Here is a 13,001-nt window from a genome sequence, read left to right as displayed (position 1 = left end):
ACAATCGGATTTAAGGATCTCTATTCTTTTTTTTCATTTTCTGAACCTCTAATCCTAACAAGGGTCGCGGGGGTGCTGGAGTGAATCTCAGCTGACTTTGGACACCTTGAAACGGTGGCCAGCGAATCGCAGGGTATGAACAACCAATCACTCGTAGCTAGGGGCAATTTTGAGTGTTTAACCAGCTAGCCTAGCATGCATGTGTTGGGGAATGTGGGCGGAAACTGGAGGCGGAGTTGAATTGAGCGACGATCTTCGGGGTAAATTGGCTCATTATACATGCCTTTCCATATAATCCAATTGTTCCTTGATTATTCAAATTAAATCTAATTTATTGGTATACTGATATAACAGTAAAATATAAAAGTGGCGGCACGGTGGTTGAGTGGTTAGCGTGTCGGCCTCACTTCTGGGGTCCTGGGTCCAAATTCAGGTCGGTCCTCTTATGTAGAATTTACATGTTCTTTCTGGGCCTGTGTGGGTTTTTTCCGGGTACTCCGGTTTCCTCCCACATTCCAAAAACATGCATGCTAGGCTAGCTGGTTGAACACTCTAAATTGCCCTTAGCTATGATTGGTTGTCGGTCCTCCTGTGTGCAGTTTGCATGTTCTTCCTCGGACCTGTGTGGGTTTTTTTTGGGTACTCCTGTTACCTCCCACATTCCAAAAAACATGCACGCTAAGCTAGCTGGTCTAAGACTCTAAATTGCCCTGAGCCATGATTGGTTGTCGGCCCTCCTGTGTGGAGTTTTCATGTTCTTCCCGGACCTGTGTGGGTTTTTTCCGGGTACTCCGGTTACCTCCCACATTTGAAAAAACATGCATGCTAGGTTAGCTGGTAGAACACTCTAAATTGCCCTTAGCTATAATTGGTTGTCGGTGCTCCTGAGTGGAGTTTGCACGTTCTTCCCGGGCCTGTGTGGGTTTTTTCCGGGTACTCTGGTTACCTCCCACATTCCAAAAACATGCACGCTAGGCTAGCTGGTTGAACGCTAGAAATTGCCAAACCCTAGCTATGATTGGTTGTCCTTTTGTGTCCTTGTGCCCTGTGATTGGCTGGCCACTTATTCAGGGTAGACAACTGGGATAGGCTCCAGCACCCCGCGCGAGCTAAGCGGTTCAGAAAATGAATGAATGAATGAATGAATGAATAAATAAAACAAGTAGATGATAGCACAACTGTCTACATCCATATAAAGCAATTTTGGCCCCCAAAAAATAATTTTCATACATTGGATTTCATGCTGTTTTATTATTAAGAATAATGGTGACGACAAATACATATTTTTATTATCGAGAATGATGATGATGACAAATATATATGTTAGCCGCTAACATATATATTTGTCACCTCCATCATTCTTGCTAATAAAACAGCGTGAATCCAATGTATGAAAATTGCTAACAGTTAGCAAATACACATAGCAACATGGCCATAAAAATTGAAGTATATCTAAACATATGGCTACAAATTGAGGGGCAAAAAAACACTTTTGAAAAAAATGTCGCTAATTAAACCAGGCTAGTCAACATTTAAACAACAATAAAATAACTATCACGATAATTTTGTCGTAAAATATATTTTGCGTCTAAAGTTATAGACTGGTCGCAAACAAGTTTGGCCTTCCCGGGGCGCCATGTTGGGGATTGCAGCTTTTCGTGGTTTTTTATTAAGCCTAGAAGGCTGGAATATTCCTGCTGTTTTTGGAGGAAGCCATTCCGTGCCCTGTAAATCGCACCGCCGTACCTGGAGGTTAGCTTTGAGCTTTCAGCTGGGATAGGCTCTAGCACCCCCGCGACCCTAGTGAGGATGAAAATAAGTTTAGATAAATAATAAAACATCAAAATTTCAGCTGGGATAGGCTCTAGCACCCCCGTGACCCTTAGTGAGGATGAAAATAAGTTGAGATAAATAATAAAACAACAAACTTTATTTAAAAAAAAATCAGCTGGGATAGGCTCTAGCACCCCCGCGACCCTAGTGAGGATGAAAATAAGTTTAGATAAATAATAAAACAGCAAATCTTCAGCTGGGATAGGCTCTAGCACCCCTGTGACCCTAGTGAGGATGAAAATAAGTTTAGATAAATAATAAAACAGCAAAATTTCAGCTAGGATAGGCTCTAGAAGCCCCTGTGACCCTAGTGAGGATGAAAATAAGTTGAGATAAATAAAAACAAAATTTATTTTAAAAAAATCAGCTGGGATAGGCTCTAGCACCCCCCGCAACCCTAGTGAGGATGAAATTAAGTTGAGATAAATAATAAAACAACAAAATTTCAGCTGGGATAGGCTCTAGCACCCCCCGTGACCCTAGTGAGGATGAAAATAAGTTGAGATAAATAATAAAACAGCAAAATTTCAGCTGTAATAGGCTCTAGCACACCCCGCAACCCTAGTGAGGATGAAAATAAGTTGAGATAAATAATAAAACAACTAAATTTCAGCTGAGATAGGCTCTAGCACCCCCACAACCCTAGTGAGGGTGAAAATAAGTTGAGATAAATAATAAAACAACAACAAAAATACAAAAATTCAGCTGGAATAGGCTCTAGCACCCCCGTGACCCTAGTGAGGATGAAAATAAGTTGAAATAAATAATAAAACATTTCTTTTTAAAAAAATCAGCTGGGATAGGCTCTAGCACCCCCCGCGACCCTAGTAAGGATGAAATTAAGTTGAGATAAATAATTAAAAAACAAATTTTCTTTAATCATGGTCCAAAAGATTTTTTTTTAAAGCAGAGTTGTTGTTGTTGTTGTGAGACAGCCAATGGGAAACCAGCTAGGTGTAAGGAAATTGTCAAGCAGGATGCAATGCTACCGTGACAATTTCAAAATACATTAACAGATACATGATGTATCTGACCTGAAAATGTTGTAAGTAGAGGCATTCATAAGTAGAGGTACGCTCAAAAGAATGGGAGATTTTTAAAAAACGCACACACAAGATCACAAGACGCCGCCAGCGCAAAGCCCGTCCGGCGCTGAACTGGCAACCCGATACCTCCTCCGGAGCCTTGTGGACGGGTCGAGTGGGTGTGGGAGACGACGGCCTTCCATAAAGTCTGTCCCGCCGGTTGGCGGTAACTTGAGCTTCCAGTAGACAGCCGCCGTGCCTCGCGGTGTGTGTGTGTGTGTGTGTGTGTGTGTGTGTGTGTGTGTGTGTGTGTGTGTGTGTGGTGTGTGTGTGTGTGTAGTGTGTGTGTGTGTACGCCATAGACGTGTCATCACACGCTGGGTGGACGTACGTAGGCCAACGTTATAAAACCTTTCCGTGGGCCAACTGACATCATTCTAAAAATTGTCTTCCTTTTTTTGTTGCTACGAGGATGCCGCCCCCTTTCATTTTAACCACATGTGTCAAAGTGGCGGCCCGGGGGCCAAATCTGGCCCGACGCATCATTTTGTGTGGCCCGGGAAAGTGAATGATGAGTGCTGATTTTCTGTTTTAGGGTCAAATTAAAATGAAGAGTATAGATGTATATTACATTTTCGGATTTTTTTCCCTTTTAAATCAATGATTGTCATTTTTTAATCCATTTTTTCTGTGTTTTTGGTTCAAAAATCATTTTGTAAAATCTAAAAAATATATATATAAAAAAGGTAAAATAAACATTATTTTAGATCTATAAAAAACTGAATATTCAGGGATTTTTAATCTTTTTTTTAATCCATTTATTTAAAAAAAATCTAGATATTATATATAAAGTGGTCCGATGTATATTAAATTTCCTGATTTTTTTCCCCCTTTTAAATCAATAATTTTAATTTTTTAATCATTTTTTTCTGTGTTTTTCAGTTCAAAAAATATTTTGTAAAATCTTAAAATATATTTAAAAAAAGCTCAAATAAACATTATTTTAGATCTATAAAAAAAACTAAATATTCAGGGATTTTATTCCAGTTCTTTTAATGCATTTAAAAAAAATCTAAATATTAAATCTAAAATGGTCCGATGTATATTAAATTTCCTGATTTTCCCCCTTTTAAATCAATAATTGTCATTTTTAATCAATGTTTTCTGTTTTTAGTTCAAAAATCATTTTGTAAAATCTTAAAATATATAAAAAAAGCGAAAATAAAAATTGTTTTAGATCTGTAAAAAAAACTGAATATTCAGGGCTTTTATTCCAGTTCTTTTAATGCATTTAAAAAAAATCTAAATATTAAATCTAAAATGGTCCGATGTATATTAAATTTCCTGATTTTCCCACTTTTAAATCAATAATCGTCATTTTTTTAATCCATTTTTTCTGTGTTTTTAGTTCAAAAATCATTTTGTAAAATCTAAAAATATATTTAAAAAGCTCAAATAAACATTGTTTTAGATCTATTAAAAAAACTGAATATTCAGGGCTTTTAATCCAGTTCTTTTAATCCAATTATTAAAAAAAAAAATCTAAATATTATATCTAAAATGGTCCGGCCCACGTGAAATCAAGTTGACGTTAAAGCGGCCTGCGAACCAACCCGAGTCCGACACCCTTGTTTTTAACCTAAGCGAGCGTCGACGTGACCGCCATCCAAAACGCGAGGCGTCAGCGAGCAGAAAAACTGCCGTCAGCTGCCACATCGCCCGCCGCGGCTGCCAGGATGCCGGCCTTTATGGCCTCGCGCGGCGTGTTTACGGAGTGCGGGGACGGGGAGGCGGGGATTTGGCGGGACGGGTTTGAGGGTGACGGCACTTTGGGTTGGCGGAGGAGGGGGGGGGCGGGAAGCTCCCTTCCGACCCCCGTTGGCGTTTGCGGTGGGTGAGGAAGTTAACCGAGGCACGGCGGAGCCAAGATTCTTTGCTGAGATATTGACAGGTTGGAACCTGAGGGCTCCTGCAGGATAGGAACACACTGCCAGCGGCTTGCTTTATGCACCACCGCCTGCCTCGCGGAATGGGAGCGAGGGAGGGAGGGAGGGAGGGAGGGACGGAGGAAGCGGCCAGTTGGAGGCAAAAAAAGGGAAAAATGGCGGCTCTAGCGGGGGTGTCGGACGTGTTGGATGGTTGCAAATGTTCAGGTTCATTCAGACTGTTTACAAGCAATTGGTACAGTAATCCCTCGAATATTGCGGCTTCAACTATCGTGGTTTTAGTACATCGCGTTTTTTTTCTGGGGGATTTTTTTGGGGTTAATTACATTTTTCATAAAAATTTGAAAATCCAGGCTGAAATTTGCAAGGGGAAGCCACTTCCCTGTTCTCCACTTGCTACTAGAACTCAGATCTGAAGTAAACACATACACACACACCAACACACACACACAGAAACACACACACACACAAACATACATAAACACACACACAAACACACACACACAAACACACACACACAAACACACAACACAAACACACAACACAGACACACACAAACACACACAACACACACTAACACACACAGAAACACAAAAAAACACACACACTAACCCTAACACACACAACACACACAGAAAGACAAAAAAACACACACACACACTAACCCTAACACACACACAAACACACACACAGAAAGACAAAAAAACACACACACAGACAAACACACAAACACACACACAAACACACAACACAAACACACAACACAGACACACACATACAAACGCACACACAAACAGACAGAAACACACACAACACACACACACAAACACACAACACACACACAAACACACAACACACACACACTAACCCTAACACACACACAACACACACAGAAACACACACACAAACACACACAAACACACACACACACAAACACACAACACAGACACACACATACAAACGCACACACAAACACACAACACAAACACACAACACAAACACACAACACAAACACACAACACAAACACACACAAACACACACACACACAAACAAACACACAAACACACAACACAAACACACAACACAAACGCACAACACAAACGCACAACACAAACACACACACAAACAGTATCTCCGAAATATGATTTTTCTTAAGATTTTCCCTTCAAAATAACAAATTTGTACTCCCTATTAAAACCATGAATATGGACATGAAAATTGTGAATGAGGGGCGTCTTATATACGAGAAATGGTAAAAATCAACGATTTTAAGGCAATTTTATGGCTGCGGCTTATACGCGGAGGCGGCTTATATGCGAGAAAATGCGGTAATTTTCTAATGGAATATTTTTGGGGCCGATTTTTAACATTTTCCTTCCTTAGCCTGTCATATTTCCATGGTTTAAACTTTATTTTTTGGCAAATCTACACATTTTTTAGGTGGGCATCCCAAATGAGTCCAGTTTCCGGCTATTTGTAACCGGGTTAGGACAGTAGTCCAACTTTCCGGCACACCACGGGGGAGGCTAAAAAAAAAAAAAAAAGGTCCTACGGTTCAGGGTCATTTGCCATGGTAACCGCCGACCAGGTCAAAAGGTGATTGGCTTAGCTAAGGAGGGTGCTGGCGGCGGGTTGTTGATTTTCCAATGGCGATAACCCTGACCTTCACGCAGATCAATACCGCCTTCTTCAACTTTCGTTTGTCCTTGTTCGCACACATGTTGAACAAATTGGAAGAAAAATCATGGTGCGCCACACAGAAAATTGTAATAGTAAGATAAGATAATGGTACCGTATTTTCTCGCATATTAGCCTCTTCGCGTATAAGCCGTAGTGTTAAAATTGCTGGGATAGGCTCCAGGACCCCCGTGACCCTAGTGAGGGTGAAAATAAGTTGAGATAAAAAATAAAACAACAAAATTTCTTTAAAACAATTTCAGCTGGGTTAGGCTCTAGCACCCCCGCGACCCTAGTGAGGATGAAAATAAGTTATGATAAATAATAAAACAACAACATTTCTTTAAAAAATGTTCAGCTGGGATAGGCTCTAGCACCCCCGTGACCCTAGTGAGGATAAAAATGAGTTGAGATAAGTAATAAAAAACAAAATTTATTTAAAAAAAAATCAGCTGGGATAGGCTCTAGCACCCCCGCGACCCTAGTGAGGATGAAAATAAGTTGAGATAAATAATAAAACAAAATTTATTTTTAAAAAAAATTCAGCTGGGATAGGCTCTAGCACCCCCTGCAAAACTTGTGAGGATGAAAATAAGTTGAGATAAATAAGAAAACAACATTTTTTTTTTTAAGATCAGCTGGGATAGGCTCTAGCACCCCCTGCGAGCCTAGTGAGGATGAAAATAAGTTGAGATAAATAATAAAACAACACATTTTATTTAAAAAAAATCAGCTGGGATAGGCTCTAGCACCCCTCGTGACCCTAGTGAGGATGAAAATAAGTTGAGATATATAACAAAACAACAAAATTTCAGTTGGGATAGGCTCTAGCACCCCCCACAACCCTAGTGAGGATGAAAATAAGTTGAGATAAATAAAAACAAAAACAAAATTTATTTTAAAAAAAATTCAGCTGGCATAGGCTCTAGCACCCCCGCGACCCTAGTGAGGATGAAAATAAGTTGAGATAAATAATAAAACAACTAAATTTCAGCTGAGATAGGCTCTAGCACCCCCCGCGACCCTAGTGAGGATGAAATTAAGTAGATATAAATAAGAAAACAACAAAATTTCTTTTTAAAAAATCAGCTGGGATAGGCTCTAGCACCCCTGTGACCCTAGTGATGATGAAAATAAGTTGAGATAAATAATAAAACAACAAAATGTCTTTAAAAAAATTCAGCTGGGATAGGCTCTAGCACCCCCGCGACCCTAGTGAGGATGAAAATAAGTTGAGATAAATAAAAAAATGTTTTAAAAAATTCAGCTGGGATAAGCTCTAGCACCCCCGCGACCCTAGTGAGGATGAAATTAAGTTGAGATAAATAATAAAAAAACAAATTTTCTTTAATCATGGTCCAAAAGATTTTTTAAAAAGTTGTTGTTTTTGTGAGACAGCCAATGGGAAGCCAGCTGGCTGTAAGGAGATTGTCAAGCAGGATGCAATGCTACCGTGACAATTTCAAAATACATTAACAGATACATGAAATGTATCCGACCTTTTAATGTTGGAAATAGAGGCATTCATAAGTAGAGGTACCACTGTAGTCAACATGGCATGTACCACTAGAGGGAGCCCACGGACTATCAACGGTACTCGCAACCCACTTTTTTTTGACAAATGTGTTCTAGCATGTTTAATTTTCACCATGAAATCATGCAAATGTCAGTTCAACCTTGGCGCCAAATCGAAGCATTCTAAATTTTAATTCGCTGCCGCAGTTTGCTCATCATTTTCCGACGGAAGATGTCAAAAGATCGTGAAAATTATGATATCATCGCCATTTCAGCGTTGAGCTTTCCGGCCAAAATTACGTGATTTTTAATTCCTGTTTCTTGCGGTTTGTTATGTGTTTGCGTGCGGGTCTCCAAGTGGCGCGGTGGATCGTCTCCAGGGATGGCGTTGAGCTAGCTTGCGTCGTGGCCGTGAAGCGGCAGCACAGGAAACGCGTCAAAGCGCTACGAGCTAACCCGAACCAGATGTCTCAAGTTAGCGGCCGGGGGGATACTCGCCGTTGGAATTAAAGTGTCAACGGGAGGAGTTTGATTTTTTTGGGTTGAAAAACACGTTTGCTATTGCGTCGAGCTCTCCTCGTTTCTCATTGGCTAATTTTTGTTGCTGAAAAACTGCATCTTTTTAAGCATTTCGTGAGAGACTTGAGTCCATTTTTTTTTAAGAAAAAAAAATGGGGTATTTGAAAAGTCCACAATCTGGTGGTTGAGTGGTTAGCGTGTCGGCCTGACGGTTCTGTGGTTCTGGGTTCGAATCCGTGTCGGTGGAGTTTGCATTTTCTCCCTGGGCCTGTGTGGGTTTTTCGCCAGGTACTCCGGTTTCCTCCCGCATTCCAAAAACATGCATGCTAGGCTAATTGTATGCTAAATTTGTCGGCCTCACAGCTCTGGGGTCCTGGGTTTGAATCCGGGTCGGTTTACTTGTGTGGAGTTTGCATATTCTCCCTCGGCCTGTGTGGGTTTTTGTTGGGTATTCCGGTTTCCTCCCACATCCCTCAAACATTCATGCTAGGCTAATTGTGTGCTAAATTTGTCGGCCTCACAGCGCTAGGGTCCTGGGTTCGAATCCACGTCGGTCCACCTGTGTGGAGTTTGCATATTCTGTGGGGGGTTTTCGCCGGGTATTCCGGTTTCCTCCCGCATTCCTAAAACATTCATGCTAGGCTAATTGTATGCTAAATTTGTCGGCCTCACAGCGCTGGGGTCCTGGGTTCGAATCCAGGTCGATCCACTTGTGTGGAGTTTGCATATTCTCCCTGGGCCTGCGTGGGTTTTTCGCCGGGTATTCCGGTTTCCTCCCACATCCCTAAAACATTCATGCTAGGCTAATTGTATGCTAAATTTGTCGGCCTCACAGCTCCGAGGTCCTGGGTTTGAATCCAGGTCGGTCCACTTGGGTGGAGTTTTCATATTCTTCTGTGTGGGTTTTTTCCAGGTACTCCAGTTTCCTCCCACATCCCTAAAACATTCATGCTAGGCTAATTGTATGCAAAATTTGTCGGCCTCACAGCTCTAGGGTCCTGGGTTCGAATCCAGGTCGGTCCACTTGTGTGGAGTTTACATGTTCTCCCCGGGCCTGTGTGGGTTTTTCTCTGGGTATTCCGGTTTCCTCCCACATACCTAAAACATTAATGCTAGGCTAATTGTGTGCTAAATTTGTCGGCCTCACAGCTCCGAGGTCCTGCGTTCGAATCCAGGTGGGTCCACTTGTGTGGAGTTTGCATATTCTCCCTGTGTGGGTTTTTTCCGGGTACTCCGGTTTCCTCCCGCATTCCAAAAACAATCATGCTGGGCTAATTGTATGCTAAATTGGCCTTAGCTAGGTGTGCTAGCGTGAATAGCTTATTGGGCACCCCGTCCACTTTGTAGAAAATTTTCGACTTTTAAGTGCGCCCTATGTGAGTAAATATTGTGTTTGTACATTTATTATCGCTTAATAAAGGTAATCACAATCATTAATAAGGGACTTCGATTTTTAAAACCCCTCCCAACACTACTTGGGCGTCGACAATTTTCCGAGACTCCGACCTCGGCAATTCCGCAGCGTTCCAAAATAGCCGTTGTACGACTTGCTGTGATACGCACTTATTATTTGCCGTGACCAGAATAGACGAGCTTATCTCATGCAAATGAAGTCTCACGGGCCGCAATTCTCCGCCGCTTTACTTCTTACGCCCCAAGCCGCACCCCCATTTCTCTTTGAAAGCGTCCATAGTGCGAGATGGCCTGCTTTCTATGCCTGGAAGCGTCGCCTGGCCTCCTCCGCTTCACTGCCCAAGACCCCCCCCTACCCCCCCACATATACAGTATCCACGCACACATTTAGTCAGACACACACACACACACACACATGCACACACACACACGGGCCTATAGACATTCAGTCACGCGCGGCAATCATACATGGCAAATGCACACACACATGACGCCCTGTGCACCGGGTAAAACTGGAGGTCCAGGACCCCAGCTGAGTCTCCCGTCCAATGCTAATTCTTCAGTGCTAGTGCTATTGACGGCGCTATACGTCCAATCCATTGAAAGTTTTGACCAAAAACAATAGGAATTGATCCAAAATTTATAGTATGTGACCTGTAAGGACCTTAAAATCGTGTGCGGTCCATTGGTTACCGGTCTTTTGGTCGCAGTCTTTTGGTCGTGGGTCTTTTGGTCGCCGGTCTTTTGGTCGCGGTCTTTTGGTCACCACGACAACGGGCGACCAAAAGAGCGGCGACCAAAAGACCGACGACCAAAAGACAGACGACAAAACAAGGTAAAACAACACGGTCTACGCCTCAATAAAAGCCAACAATGGCCATGAGCAGTTTCACTGAGTGTAGAAGAGTTTGTATGTACATGCGTTGTCCCTTTAAGAAGCGACGTCAGTCAGGAGGGTCTTAACAAGTTCTCCAACAAAAAACAATCAAAGTCCGGGAAATTTGGAGCTTTTCTTTAGCCTATTAATTAATAGGGCATTAAGTATGACTAAATAGTCATTTGCAGTTAGTATTTAGGGAATTTTAGCAACAATTTAAATGGTAATTATCAATAACCTTCCGGGCGACCAAAAGACCGGCGACCAATCGACCATTTACCCTTAAAATGATAAGGAAGTGGTGTAAAATGAAGTCATTGACCGCCATTGACAACAATAGACGTCCATTGCACTTAAACTGGCCGTGGATGCTAATTTTTCAGTGCTAGTGCTATTGACGGTGCTAAACGTCCAATCCATTGAAAGTTTTGACCAAAAACAATAGTAATTGATCCAAAATGTATAGTATGTGACCTGTAAGGACCTTAAAATGATAAAGAAGTGATATAAAATGGCACTTAAACTGGCTGTGGATGCTAATTTTTCAGTGCTAGTGCTACTGACGGTGCTAAACGTCCAATCCATTGAAAGTTTTGACCAAAAACAGTAGGAATTGATTCAAAATGTATAGTATGTGACCTGTAAGGACCTTAAAATGATAAGGAAGTGGTGTAAAATGAAGTCATTGACCGCCATTGACAATGATAGACGTCCAATTCGCTGAACTTTTTGGGCCCAAAAATAAACTGATCCGGCCCACATGAGCTCTAATTGGCACGAATGTGGCCCGTTGACCAAACCGAGTCCGACACCCCTGACCTAGATGGATACAGCGGCGGGCAATGAGTCGTGTGGGCGTGGCCAATCCGAAATCTGAGCGATCGTGGTTGATGTAAGACATAAAAATCGAAGTTTTTGTGGCCGCCTGATTTGGGGTGAACGCACAAATCCAGGAGGTCCCGGAAAAAGACCGCCTCTCGGCAGGCCGTTAGTCTTTTACGCCGCACGCCGTCCCCTCTGACCCGAGCCGTTTCCTGCCCCCGGCTGATCTATTGGCTGACGCCTGCCCCGCGACCGCGGAGGGGAAAGAGCAGGGGGTGGGGGGGCGGGGGGTTTTAGCACGCCAGCGGCCCGTCCCGGCCAATCGATATCCGTCTCGTACCCGCCGGCCGCGCCCGACCCCTGTTTGACCTTCCTCGGCGCCGGCCGCCGTTTGTTTTTCGTTGGGATTGTGAGGGAGAAAAAAAAACGTGAGCGGCACGTTAAGTTTGACCGGAGGACGAAACGACGGCGTCTCGGGGAAAAATATCGGCGTTTTGGAGGGAAAAAGTGACGTTTTTTTGACGAATGGGTTGGCGGGACGTGGCCTCGTTGCGGCGGCGACTCGGTTATGTGACGAAAAGCGGGGGATGAAGTCAGCCTAGCGTGCTGTTGCCGTGCGCCGATAGACGCTGGGGCTCGCAGGCTTAGCGGGGCTGCGGGTGCTTGCCGCCGCCGGCGCTAATTGAACCCTGCCGCTGACGGGGGGAGGGGGGGATGGCGGGGGAGGGGGGCGGCTGTCAATGAGGGAGTGGGGGAAAAAAGAGAAGGAAGAGAAAAAAAATAGCGTGGCGAGGGCGACGTGCCCCTGGGGGGGTTGAGTCCCTGCCTGCCTGCCTGCCTGCCTGCCTTTTCGCTCCACTGCACCCCCCCGCCCAAACTCCCCCGACCCCCTCCCCCGCCCGCCGCCCGTCTAAATAGCCGTGCCGGCGCTCCAGGGCTTCCTGCGCCTTATCTGCTGATAATTGGGCGCTGGAGCTCCACCGCTCGCTTATGAAATATAGATTCCTGACGGAGGGGAAGGACGGCGGGAGGGGGGCGGGAAGGGGGACGGGGAGGGACGGCGTGGTGGTGGTGGAGGGGGAGTGTGCAATCAGAGAAAAGCCCCTGGTCCTAACAGAGAGTGTGTGGCGCAACTAGCAAACAGTCCCGACAGCTAGGACAAAGGCCACGGGAGAAAATCTAGTCAAGAATTTGGGATAGGATTTAACAAGGGCGCCGAGAACCCACATTTTGTCCATAGAAAGTTGGGGGTTACCGTATTTTCACAGCTAAAGTGTCAGTGGTGGGGGCAATTTATGTATATAGCCCATATACAAGACGTCCTGGGTCAATGGGCGCAACATATGGTAATGCTAGTGTGGAACATATGCTAG

The sequence above is a fragment of the Stigmatopora argus genome, chromosome 1 (genome assembly GCF_051989625.1).
Source record: "Stigmatopora argus isolate UIUO_Sarg chromosome 1, RoL_Sarg_1.0, whole genome shotgun sequence".
Taxonomy (NCBI): domain Eukaryota; kingdom Metazoa; phylum Chordata; class Actinopteri; order Syngnathiformes; family Syngnathidae; genus Stigmatopora; species Stigmatopora argus.
The sequence above is the reverse complement of the archived record's forward strand: the minus strand, read 5'-3'. Positions refer to the sequence as shown.